The sequence below is a fragment of the Panthera pardus genome, unplaced genomic scaffold, assembly GCF_024362965.1.
Source record: "Panthera pardus isolate Hobbes unplaced genomic scaffold, ASM2436296v1 HiC_scaffold_12, whole genome shotgun sequence".
In the NCBI taxonomy this organism is placed as follows: Eukaryota; Metazoa; Chordata; class Mammalia; order Carnivora; family Felidae; genus Panthera; species Panthera pardus.
Window position 1 is genome coordinate 106,003,020 of NW_026526677.1, and position 14,233 is coordinate 106,017,252.

General features: G+C 40.7%; 1 protein-coding gene across 5 annotated transcripts in view; it reads right to left on the bottom strand.

Annotated features, from left to right (window-relative positions):
* Positions 1–14,233, bottom strand: part of POU2AF2 (POU class 2 homeobox associating factor 2) — a 487,862-nt gene that overhangs the window by 349,925 nt on the left and 123,704 nt on the right. The window lies entirely within an intron of this gene.

Genomic DNA, 14,233 nt, shown 5'->3' on the forward strand with positions numbered 1-14,233 from the left:
CCAATGAGAAACGAGCTCCTTCTCAGTGGAATCCTGGGCAAGCCAACCTGGAAACAACCAATTGGTAAAAATCGGGGAGATCCCCACAGCTGTAGTGTGTAGGTGAGAGCAAACAAGATACACTGACACCTGTGAGAAAATCTCAAGGTCCCGGGCAGCCTAATCCCCCAAGGGCCTCAGGAGTAGCCGGAACCTTTCCTTCTGGGAAGATAGAGACAGACTCAGAGAAAAATTGCTATGCATACAGAAAAAAAAAAAAAAGAGCAGTGTAGAAACAATGGTGAAAAACCGAGAGAAGAATTCAACTCCTACGCAGAAAAGGGGGTCCAGAGGAAGTAGGACCATTGAGCTGAAAAGCTGCATTTTTTTAATATAATTTATTGTCAAGTTAGCTAACATGCAGTGTATACGGTGTGCTCTTGGCTTCAGGAGTAGATTCCTGTGATTCATTGCTTCCATACAACACCCAGCGCTCATCCCATCAAGTGCCCTCCTCTATGCCCATCATCCATTACCCTCCTCCCCAACCCCCATCAACCCTGTTTGTTCTCTGTATTTAAGAGTCTCTTATGGTTTGCCTCCCTCTCGGTTTGAAACTATTTTTCCCCTTCCCTTCCCTCATGGTCTTCTGTTACGTTTCTCAAGTTCCACATATGAGTAAAAACATATGATATCTGTCTTTCTCTGACTGACTTATTTCACTTAGCATAATACTCTCCAGTTCCATCCACGTTGTTGCAAATGGCAGGATTTCATTCTTTCTCATTGCCAAGTAGTATTCCATTGTGTATATAAACCACATCTTCTTTATAAAACTTCAAGGCAACAACATGGGGTGGGGGGAGCCTTAGAACCACTTCCCTAGGAAACTACCATGACCTTTCTCCACAGGAATCTCCTTCTCAAAGAAGAAGGGGCAAAAAGGGGGGGGCATCTCAAATAAACAAGAGAACATGAAAAAGCCCCATATAAGGATGTTGTATGAAAAAAAAAGAAAGTAATCATTGATGAATACATACCAGAAAACCATGACCATGAGGCTGATGAAAACCACAGTGTAATATTACAAAAGGGTTACGGTAAAGGTAAGAATGGTATGGAAACTATGAAAATTTAGCATAGCTTACAAGTAGAAAATACCAGAAATGAGACAGCATGAAAGCCAGCAGGATATGTCAGAGTTTAGGAAAAAAATTATGAAAAAAAAAAAGGGAAAAAAACTCACTTCAGAATGAAGTCTGAAACTAAAGGAAACATAAGAGACTTGGTAAAAGAGAGAGTGGACAGTAAGAAAAATGGAAGGCAGAAAGAAGAAAATGCAGAAATCAAAGAAAAATAAGAATGTACAAAAGAAAACAATAGATATAGAAAATGGATAAGAAAAATTCAATATGTATGATTAGAATCATCCAAGACAAATCCAGACACAGAACTACCCCTATAAACTAAAAAACAAGATAGTTTTCCTGAAATAAGAGAAGACTCAGGCTGACATATTGAAAGCGCACACCATGTATTTATTTCAGAAAATTGACCCAGAGAGCCATACCAAGACATAGTCTCGTGAAACTACAGAACTTTAAAGGTAAGGGAAACATCCTTTGGGCACCTGATAAAACCAGATTAAGTCACTTGTTTATTTTTTAAAGATTTTATTTTTAAGTAATCTCTACACCCAAGGTGGGGCTCGAACTCCCAACCCTGAGATGAAGGGTCATCTGTTCTACCAACTGACTCAGATTAAGTCATGTGTAAGTAGAATGTCATATAACTTATCTGAACAAGGATACTTTTAAGTGGTACCATTGGAAGTGCTGGGTGAATAGATGTAAACCTAGACTGTCTCTAGCCAAGTTAGGTGTGAGTTCACCCAATCAGATGGAAAATAAACAACAGACACCTAATTTTTAAGGGAAATAAAGCCTAGAAAACAATGACTGCCCATTAGAGGGAGGATCGCTAGCACCCATGTAGTAGTCTTTCAATATCATTTCCTACTAAGAAAACAGGATTTGCTGGGAGAAACAGATGATTCCAGATGCAGGGCAGGAAATGCATAAGATGAGCCTGAGGTATTTTGCCCTACCAGGAAGGAAGAAAGCTATCAAAGGACACAGGAGCCTACCCTGCAGTCACTACATGATACTGGTAGATAAAATGCAGATTTTTGACAACATAAGGTGCCTCTGTCTGAAATGCTTATAATGCAACCAAGAGTTCTCTCTTAGAAACAGTGATTCTTCAAAACAAAGGCACATAAATTTCAAACAAAAACAACACTTTCTCTACCTTTTCTTTTCCAAAAGGTACAGAGAAAACGCACCTTGTGCCTCTGTGTCTCCCAGCTCTTTCGTGCTATTACAGAATAGATAATCCATTCTACTACTACACAAAAGTGTTAGGAACACCATTGGGATAGGAAATTTACTACAGAGAGTAAAAGTGAATCCTCAAAGATGTGACAAGTTTCTGTGATCAAATGGGAGTAAAACCCTTTGATGCATTCTTTTATTTTTTAACTTCTGACCCTACTTCCTTCTTCCATGCCACAAAAATACACATAGAGAACCAAAGTGTGGCAGAAAACCAAATAATTGTATTAGCAAAAGTAATGTATATTTTTCTCAGTTTTCCTGTTTTATTATCAACGATTTGATAATTTTATATTTTGTAGTTCACTAGTAAACTTTTACTATGTTTCATGTTGATATAAAACACAGTGTCAATCAGTGTTTCTATATTTGCAATATTATAGCTTATAATACATTAATGGCCCTCAAAAACCCATTTTCTGTTTAGTAGATCAATCATCGCAAAAATCACAAAGACATCTGTCATGGATTGAATGGGTAGCCTTCGAAAACATATGTCCACATTCTAATCCTTGGAAATTTTGAATGTGATATTAATTGTAAAAAGAGAGTTTGCCGAAGTAATTAATTTAAAAAATTCATGATAGCCCAGGTGGGCCCTAAATCCAATGACAAGTATCCATATGACAATAGAAACACAGAGACACATAGAGAAGGGAAGGCATTGTCAAGACAGAATTGAAGATTAGCGTGATGCATCTACAAGCCCAAGGACGCCAACAGCCACTGGACACTGGAGAAGACAAGAAAGGGAATCTTCCCAAGAGCCTCTAGAGATAATGTGGTAGTGCCTACATATGTTGACTTCTGTACTTCAGAACTATAAGAAAATTAATTTCTGTTGTTTTGAGCCACACACACACACACACACATACACATACACAGTGCCCATTTGCCCAAAATGGGACAATATAACAAACACAAAGAATGATGTTTGCAATAGGGTGACATGCTATATGTGTGTGTTTATTTTACATTTATGGATTTGTCTATATATTTTATATATATATATATATATATATATTAGAAATATTTATTTTAAAATTTCAAAATAATGCTTTTTTAAAAAGCTCATGATTGTAACTGGAGATCAGTAGGGCACTAAGTTAAAATTGGTAGAGAGAAGAATGAAGTGTTTATCTTGCATTTCCAACACAGACTATATTTCAGGGTTACCAAATAACTAATAAGGTCAAGAAAGTCGTTACAGAAGAATGCTAGCTAATAAATGCAGAAAGAATTATGGAATTAAAATGTCACTATTATCCAGAGTCATGAAATAATGGTTCTAGGAAATAATCATCAATGGATGTTGTAAAGCAGAAGGCATACATTTAATGGGAAATGTAATAATGGAGACACAGAGCTGATGGTGAATGAACCCACCAATCACCTTGGCATCCCTAAAAGTGAGAGTCAGAAACATCATTCTCCTCATGATATGATGGAACAGGAAGCATATAGTCCCAACTTTGATTCATTATTTCTTAAAAGTTTGAACTTGAATCTAATCAAGCCTCAAGTTCTAACAGTTTAGAGGAAATAGAGAGAAACACGTTGAAGTTTACTACAGGAAAGTAAGTAGTCAAACCTTTTGTCTACAGGACAAAACAACTCGTTTCCCCCCAAAATCAGTAGCATTTAACCAAAAGGAAAGAGAAGAGATTATAGAATAGACATAGCTACTAAATGCCGCTAAATGTGTGGATCTTTTTAGGATCTTCATTTGAACAAACCATCTTTGAACATGACTGTGTCTAGATAATTTCCATTTGCTTTTCCAGAACCACTCTATACCCTACTTGACTATCTTTGCCCCAGGTTACTAGTCTTTATGAACTAAAATGGATCAGCTAACTATGACCTGTGGGCCAAATCTGCCAGTGACCTGTTTATGTAAAGCCTGTAAGCTAAAAATATAAATGTGGGGGTGACTTGGGTGGCTCAGTTGGTTCTGTGGCCAATTCCTGATTTTGGCTCAGGTCATGATCTGATGGTTGGTGAGATCAAGCCCAGGTTAGGCTCTGCACTGACGGTGTGGAGCCTGCTTGGGATTCTCTCCTTCTCCGTCTCTCTCTGCCCCTGCCATTCTCTATCCCTGTCTCTCTCAAAAGAAATAAATAAACAATTTTATAAATAAACAAATAAATATCTTATAATTTTCTTTGTCAATTTTACCTCGGTTAAGCTGGGAAAGGGGTGGTTATACGGGGGTAAAAAAAAAAAAAAAAAAAAAAAAAAAACCAGAAAAAAAAAAAAAGAATACAGGAGAGAAAGAGTGCATGTGACCCACACAGCTGAAGATTTTAACTGTCTAGTCCTCTGCAGAACAAAGACTTGCCAACCCCTGTACTAATGACTTGGGATCCCTTGTCCTCTGAATTCAGATTGAGTGTGGCCAGTGGGAGACACCAAGAAGAGCTGTAAGGGTGAAAGGAAAGAGATTAAAGGATTTATTCTTGTATCTCTTTCCCTCAGGCCAGCTTCTCTCCAGCTTCCAGTAACCTGCCACCCCTCGCTTCTTTGGCCCTTCGGGGGATACAGCATTTCACGACTGCTAGCCTTCAGGCCCTGCAGCATCCCTTGCTGATTTTCTTTAACCCTGGCCACAGCTTTGTAAATAGTCCTTTTATTTAAATCTCTTCAATTATCTCTTTTGGATGAGCCGTCTGCTTCCCACCAGGACCCTGACTACCAGGACGGCAGACTATGTGCTTAGATCACAACTTTGTTTGGCATGATAACGGCATGGTGGCTATGTTGGAAAATGTCTCCAGATAGAGATACGTACTGAACTATTCATGGGTGGCATGACACAATGCCTGTAGTGTGCCCTTAAATGCTCCTGAAATAGAAGTGAAGAGATAAATTAAACTGAAGACATGTATACAGAGGATCACATACCATTGGGTGTACATGGGGATCCAGTATACTATTTCCTCTAGTTTTACGTACATATTTTAAAACTCATAATATAAAGGACAATTGTTCTTTAATCCTGCATTTGCTATTGAATTAACTAAAGGAAAGAATAATCACATTGAATGATTGTTGTTTTTAAAGAGCCAACAAAGATTACAATAGGTCTTATGGTTAAGAACAAGAACTTTGGTAATAAAGACCTGGGTTTAAATCTCACTTTGGACACTGATTGAGTAAGTGGAAAAGCTCTCTAAATGCTTCTCCGTCTCATTTTCTCATCCATAAAACACAGATAATATCATCGGACTATTGTTAAAACAACCAAATAAGAAAATGCATGCAATATGGGTGATACCTAGGAGATGCTTAGTAAATTATAGTTGATGCCGCTATTAATATTGATTATAATAGCTCATATTCAGAGGATAGAATGGAATTGAATTTGGGATCATAAAGAGAAAAACAGTAAAGATGGAAGCTACCAAGAATAGTTTAATAGATATCTGTGTCCTCTGATATAGATGGGATTTTTTGTGAGATTTCTTTTCACTAGAGACCCTAAATTCTTTTACAGGCTAATTGAACTGTATCATTTGAGGTAAGTGCAGTCAAAGCTATTTAAATAGCATGTAGCAATTAGGAAACTAGCTTAATGGAGAAAATCTCAAAGGGAACCGATTTTTTCCCCCTATTTGACAGAATGAATGTTTTAACACCTTAATAGGGACGCGGCATTGGTTCAAACCTTTTAATTGGGATGGTTTTCATTGTAATTGCATGGAAAGTTAAAATCCCATTATAATGAGAACATGAAGAAGCACAGATGTTTTGTAATTTCACTTTATGCCTGTCCCTCTGAATGGCTCAAAAGAAAGATCTAGTGATGTGTTATGGCACACATTTGTTTTAATATTTGGCTAGAGGTTCCTGATAAATTATTAACTGATCAACACGATGTCGTGTGAAAGGGCCATAAAACAAAATTATGTCTCCACTGAGATAAGGGAGAGTCAAAGATGTGCTTATTAGCGGTGTCTACACATGAACGAAGAATGACAAATTGAAACAATTCTGCTGGTAACCTCAAGTCCAAAAATCACTCTAACCTGATATATTCACTTGATTGAGGAAGAATTGCTTGAGGCTTTAAAATTTCTAAATGATTGCTCTTATTTCCCCCCTCACATTAGTGCAGCCGTGTCTGCAAGCACAGATGGTCTGCCCTTTGTTTTACCTCAAGTGATCTGGCTCTTGAAGCTTCCCATTTAACTGGGACCAAACAGGCTCCCTCAGGAGTCTTGGCTCCCTATCCAGAGGCCTTCTCTTAAGTGGCGCCACTGGGTTGTCCCCAGTACCCCACTGCTCCCCACCTTTCTAGACACAAGTCACCAATCCCATTTTCCATGACACACTCAGGTTGTTAAAGACTAATACATTTAAATTTGTAACTTTTCGGGGTGCCTGGGTGGCTCAGTCGGTTGAGCGTCCGACTTCAGCTCAGGTCATGATCTCGCGGTCTGTGAGTTTGAGCCCTGTGCCGGGCTCTGTGCTGACAGCTCAGAGCCTGGAGCCTGCTTCCAGTTCTGTGTCTCCCTTTCTCTCTGCCCCTCTCCCACTCATGCTCTGTCTCTTCCTCTCAAAAATAAATAAACGTTAAAAAAAATTTTTTTTAAATAAATAAATAAATTTGTAACTTTTCCAGGGAGGTCAGAATCTCAACAGGAGCCCAGATCTTACGTGTAAAGAGTATGGAGCTCTAATAGGTACAGTGTGGGGCTCAGCTTCTGTTGGGGACAGTGGTGAGAGAAAGTGGATCATCACAGGCGAGTTCAGGCTTGGGGACACTTGGTGCAGTCATCAGAAGGCAGCCTCAAGCCAGCCCACATCTACCCATGACACACAGCCTCTAACGGAACCAGGCTTCTCCACTCTGTCACTGAAGTGGAACTTGAACACCACACAAAACAAACAAAACCTGGATTCAGTCTAAAGACAGAAATTCTGCATGCGACTTTCTCATTTAACATCTCGAGGACATTTATCTCTGTGGTACCAAAATGTTTTAGTGCACGGTGCTACCTGATTTTCTGACAGACAGCCATTTGTTCGCTTGGCCTCTGTGATTTTTATAAGAGAGGGAGGAAGCTAAGTAGATATTAAGTATAGCTATAAATGTCACGTGACACAAGAAGCTTGCTGTTCACATGTTTCAGGCTCCTTAGAAGAGAGATGTGTGAGAAGCTATTCCTTCAGGACATTCCCTTGGCAGTTCAACAGCTTCTCTCAGGAGCTAATCTTGGTAATATCCTAGTGGAGACAAAAGGCTTACTGGTTTCCGTGTCCCAGGTTATATGTTTATATTCAACAGAGATCTTTCGGAAATAATGTTTTAACCCAAAGTGGTGATCTTCAGAACACTGTTCCCAGGTATGTCGATAAGTATGCCTGGAAAAAGGACCCATGGGTCAAAGAGTTTAGTGAATTCTGAAATCAGTGCCTCCTTTGTAGCGATTCAAAATGCATGTCAGCAGTTAAGGCTCTGAGAAGTCCTGCAGTAAAGAAAACTATTTGACTCCATATAACCCAACTTTCACCAATTTTTTGTTTGCATGTTTATTTTGCAAACAATGTTTGCAACATTGTTCCAGAGAACACATGTTTATAAAATCCTGGTTAACTCAGTGGCCCCATTCCATGGGCCATAAATCTTGGTGATAAAGCACGGGATACAGGCTCCCCAGTGGGAGAGTAGGGAGTAAAAATGAGGACCTACCATGAATTCATATGTTTACAAAGCATTATCTCTAAACCTGATAAATAATAGGGCTCATAGATACATGGGTGAGTATTTTTCCTCATATTAAGGTGTTATTATAATTTATTACATATGAATCCATGTAAAAGCACCACTGAGATTTTAGTAGTTTGTTTTGCAACTTTTTTCAATCATCGGAAACTGAAAATATAGCTATTAATAATGTGGAATATCTGTAATATTTTTTGATGTTAAAAAGGGTTCTTTGTACTACAGAAAAAAGAAAAGGTCGGGAACCATTGCCTTCACCCGAAGGAATGACTCTAATGGTTGGAAATTCAGGCAAAGTGCCAACAGATGGGGAGATTCTGAGGACACCGGCGCTGGTTTCTCCAAAATCATAACACACAGCGTCACCTGGTCCACCCAGGAGCAGCCTGGGTGTGTAGAATCCGGCGCTGTGGACAGAGCCCTTCCTTCACATCTCCTTGAGGCCAGGGTTCTGTGGGGTGCTCAGCACAGCATGCACAGTGAAACTGATGTTTCTGGATCCCAGCTGTATAAATTGCTGCAATGGCCAGATGTGACCGTCCTGACCCCGTTTGTGTGCAGCATGCGCATGCAACCTCCATGACCCCCAGGGACCCGGCTGGCTCTGGGAGTCTATGACAGCAGAATTCTGCAAGTTGTGCATCAGAAAGTGAGACAGACTCCCATGTAAGAGGAAAATCGTATTCACAGATGCCGCTCTCCAAAGAGAGGGCAAACGCGGGTCTATCCAATGAGAGCAAGCTCTACAAGGCCCTTAATCATGAGGATGATCACTCGGTCAGCCCAAGAGTATGGCCAGCAGGGTACAGCCTCATTACTCTGCAACCACTGCAACCCCGATGCTGAGGTGACCATGGTGATTACCATAGCGGGTAGTTATGCTAATAGCGTATTAGGTGGCTTTGGATCTCTTGTTTCCGCTAGGCCAGCTGATAGACAACATTTAATTTTGTTCCTGGTGTAGGAAAATCATCACGGCTCTGCGGTTCGGGCTTTCACAAACCCTCTGGAGGGACTGAACTTTAAGAGAATGCCCACATTTAAATCATAGCCCCTCACTCTGAGGTCGAAAATGCAAGCTGACCGGGAACACAACCGGATGCAGCCAGATTCTGCTTTTGCTCTTCGGAGCTGGTGTCCGCGCCCTGCGGAGGAGGGTGAGTCAGCGCTGTTGGCAAGGGCAGTGCGCGAACTCCATCTGGGGAAGGGAGGCCTGTCACAGGCGATCAGGAACTCTTGGACTCTAGTTTTTCCTAACGACTCAGTAGTTGTTGACCTGGAAAGAATCCAATGCAGAGGAGCAACTTTTTTATTTAACTCCTCATTTTATCCTTAGCTGCAAGCTTTTGACCTTTTCATCTGTGACTCTGGATCCAAAATCTTTGATACCTTACTTTGCCAGGTTACTTCTCCCCTCGATGGTTTCAAATTGCTCTTGTCATATGGGGTCTACAGTTTCCGGTGATTTTTCTATGAGGCATCTTCCAAACCGTGATTCTAAGTTTTCACTTTTGAATCTTGTTTCAGGGTCTCTTGAAAAAAACAACCCCACATTATAGCTTTAGATGGATAACAGTGAAAAGACTAAGGAGACAGAAATTCAGCAAACTTCCATGGATTTTAGCCTCAGATTTCTTTCAAGAGGAACATGATTTCTTCCTGGTTCTGCCTAGTTCCCATTTTATCCATTTGCAGATAAAAAAATAATTAACATTTATAGCTAAAGGTCTCAGCATAGAGCCAACTAACAATAATAAGATTGTCAACATAATAGAAAGCACCAGACCAGAACGATATGCAGTGGAGGAGGTACAGAACAGAAAGGAATGAATTAGTCAATGATTGAAAATTCCTGGCTATAGCAATACAATGCCAGGGATTTGCAAGAAAACTGAACATCCCAATTAGAACTTAAGGGGTTTTCAAATATTTGGATTGATTGTAAGCAAGATGTTTTGTTTGTGTTTTTTTATTTTTTGGTTTTGTTTTGTTTTTAGTTTTAAGTGCTAGGGATTAAGGAGACAACAGTCTTTCATGAAAAAGTTTTCATTTACAATCTTGGGATTTACTAATTCTTTACTCATTGGACCATTTACCCAGAAGTGACATCATTTTAGATTTTGACCATGTGTGCAGGATAGTAAGCACTTTCTGAAGGACCGATTCATTTGGCTTTGTCATTATGTGGGGTCTCATGAACATGTTTGCTCGGGCACAGAGTTCTGCTAGGCTGACTAAAGGTTTTCAGATGAAAACATGATGTTTGACTCTCTGGGGATCTGGACAAACCAGTTCAGCTTCGATGAATCCAGGCCTTATTTTGTTATTTGTTTAAAAAATGTGGAAAAATTATCCCTTTCAGGAAGCCGGATTAACGTATTGCCAAGAGGGAGCGACCCTGAGTGAATGAATAAGGAATGGCTGAGGGAAGATAATAGTCTTATGTGTGTCCTGTTTAATTATTTACCTAATTAATTAGTTAATTATTTAAATTTGTTTAAAGGAGGCTCCATGCCCAACATGGGGTCTAATACAGAGCTTGAACTCACAACTCTGAGATCAAGACCTGAGCTGAGACCAAGAGTCAGCTGCTTAACTGACTGAGCCACCCAGGTGCCCCATATGTATTTTTTAAAAGGCACTTCAGAGGCATCTGGACACTGAGCGAAGACCACAGGGGTGCTGTACCCTTGAGCGTTCAACGTTGATTGGGAAGCAGGCTGACAGAATGCAATGTCGCTCACCCTGTGCTCCACGGACCATGTTCCTCTGAGTGCTAATAGATGTGCGAAGGAAAAAGTGCACCATGCTCAAGGAAGCCTGGAAACTGCTGGGTTGCACAGAACTAAGCAGGCTTCTTTATTGCAAAACTTATCAGAGCCTTACGTGTACTTGTGCATCGTGAATTTCCAAAGAGAAGAATACAGTATCAAATTGCCAAAGGGAAATTCCTTAATGACAGGACAATCTTTTAGAGACATGCCTCTTAATATCTCCTCATGAGATGTTTCTAGAAACCCATTTTAGCAAGTTTTCATGTGGTGCAAAGTCTTAGCTTTATAGCAACAGATCAGAGTGCAAATCCCAGCTCTGTCTCCTACTAGCTGTGTGATCTTAGGCAGACTGCCTCCTAGACTGCCTCCAGTCTCAGGCCTATCGGTGTAAAATGTAGATTTTGATCAGTACAGTACAGAATTTTCATAAGAACAGCAAAAAATGGAAATTGAAATTATAAACAGTAAAATACAAAATAAATCTTAATTCATATTATCATTATTTCAGGTGATGCATTATGAAAATTATCATCACATATTTACATGGACAAATTTTTCATCTAGAAGTATTAGTTTTGTTTTAAGAACATTGCCAATAAAGCTGATATTTAACTGAAGAGGTGCATTCTTACATTTGACAATGTTCTGCAAAGCAGCTCATTTCTGAGTACCCCCAAACAGTTAGCAAAGTAGCCCCAAAGGAGTACCTTACTTTTTATTAAAAAATAGCTGGGAAAAATCGGCCCAATTCTACCCACAAAAACATTGCAACCAAGTCCCTGAGTGTTTGGAAGGGACACAGCTAGTTTAGGATTTATGTCTGCTCTTTAAAGTCTGAAATAAGCTGAATTGTGTAAACATTTTGGCACAGTATGCAGGGAGTTAAATACATTACTCTTGGCATTATTAACAGGTGGTATGGGAATAAGTTGCTATGGAGAGTTCATGCTGCAGTGTCAGCAGAAGAAAATGTATTTTATAGGCTTATAGGGACAGAGGAAGGGGGCAACAGAGGTTCCGTAAGGTCTGATGCATGAAGATGACTGCAAAATACTTTCCAGCTGTCACAACTGCACATGGGGTTGGATGATTTCTTGTCGTGTTATGAATGTAAACGCTATTCAATTAACTGTTTCAAAAGCAAAAAGGTTGTTTCTAAAAGAGAGCAATTTCTAGGCACCTGAAAAGCCTGCAAACCGCTGTTATTTTCCAAGTTGCTCAGTCTCTTGAGAGAGATCACCTCCCTTCCAACAAAGGCTTCCTAGTGCTCAGAGGATATAAAAATAGACATACAGGGAATATAGTCTCTTTAATAAGCAGGGCGGCTGTCAACTTCTACAAAGCTCAGCCTGGGTCAGGATTCAGTAAACTCACAAAGAACCTCCATTTCCTCCAGCCGCCCCACTGCCCAACAATAATGCAAGAAAGACAAGAAGGAAAGAGCTTAAACCACAGGAGGACAAACTTAGGTTGGGATTCGGAAAGAGTGTTGACCATAGCATGGAAGACAAGGAAAATGATGGAATCTCCTTTTCTGAAGCATATAAGGCAAAAGGACCCAATCTAGGGTGATTGAAGGGTCTCTGCAAGATCTCTTTATACTTTTCGAGAATGAGCAAAAGGAAACCATTTGTTGCCAGATGGGGAGAACCAAATATTCTCCACTGTGGTCTAGGTGCGAATAGAACCCAACACTGTGCCTGACAAGAGGAAAAACAGTGCTGGGAAGGAAAATACATCCGTACAGCCCTGGTCATCCTGAGCATGAGTAGGCCTGTACAGAGAGCAGCACTGGACACAGGTTCAGAATTGTTCCATGTGCCTTGTTCAAGGCCAAAACACCTGGGGTTTCCTCTGGCTAACTCTGTAGGGATTTTTGCCAAGCAGGTGATGAGTTCTCATAGTCCATATTATTTCATTATCCCCGTGTGAGGGATGAAAGGTAATCTTTTTATTAAGCTAACCCTGTGACTACAGCTCTCTCACTCAGGAAGCCACATGGCCCCTTTCCAAATATCTATCTTCCAGTGCTGCAGAATTCCCGAAAGCCTCGGAGTTATTGGCCATCTTCGCTTTTACGACATGACGCAGTCACTGGCAATGGGCTAAGGACATTTTAGTCTAGGGGTTGAGAATGTTGGCTTTGAGGGGCACCTGGGTGGCTCAGTTAGTTAGGTGTCCGACTTCGGCTCAGGTCGTGATCTCATGGTTCACGAGTTGGAGCCCTGCGCCGGGCTCTGTGCTGACAGCTTGGAGCCTAGAGCCTGCCTTAGATTCTGTGTCTCCCTCTTTCTCGGCCCCTCCCCCACTCATGCTCTGTGTGTCTGTCTTTCTCTCTCTCTCTCAATAAATAAACACTGAAATTTTTTTGAAAAAGAATGCTGGCTTTGGAATCTACGAAAAGCCTGAGTTTGGGCTCAAATCCCTGCTCTGCCACTTACGTGTCCATATCGTGCTAGGCAAGGTACTTAATGTCTCTTCACCTTTGCTTCCTCATCTGTGGTATGGTGACAACCACAGCCTCTCCTTCCAGGGTTGTTTTTTTTGTTGTTGTTGTTTTGTTTTGTTTTGTTTTCAGGATTACATGAGATAAACTGTGTAAAGTGTAGTGACTGGTACTTAGCAAGTACTCAATACATTGGAAGCCAGAGGTTCCTTGCTCTCTGCAAAGAAAGGATTGCTTTGGATGCTTGCCATGGTTTTGTGAAGACACCAGGCCCCATCCCACGGTGGAAGTTACCCAACGTCTCTCTTTATTAGAGAGAGGAGACGTGAAGAAGCATTGACACGTATGCCCAGCTCCCCGGACCTGCATTCCTATAACTCTCCTCTCACCTGCCTCTGGGATTAGGATCCAAGGCCCAGGCCAAGCACTCTGATCTCGTTAGCATGTACGACAGCTGAGCTGGGTGAGGACTCGTGCTTTCATCCGGTAATTTAAATAACTATATTTGAGTTTCTCACAGTATGTTTGGGATAGCACAGGACCTGCCAACATACATCTGTGTTTTTCAGATGAGAATTATTCAGTTGGCAGAAAATCCACCCAAGCCCTTGTAACCAGGAAATATGATTACAGCGTTGAAAACTGTCATTTAATTTGTTTTAGTATTCAATCTGTCCTTCTGCATCCAGAAATTCTACACCCAAGCAATGACCAAATGAGGTCAATTTATATTTATTGCAGTGGCAGTGGATGTATGATATACCTACTGTGGTTCCGCTGGGCATGGAGATTGCCCAGGAAAAGCCTGAACATGAAGGCTTTAACCACAAACACAAATTTGAGGCCTCCCCTGGTTCCAGCTTCCCACCACACGGAAGGATGTTCCCTAACCTCTGGCTCATTTCAGTTCAGA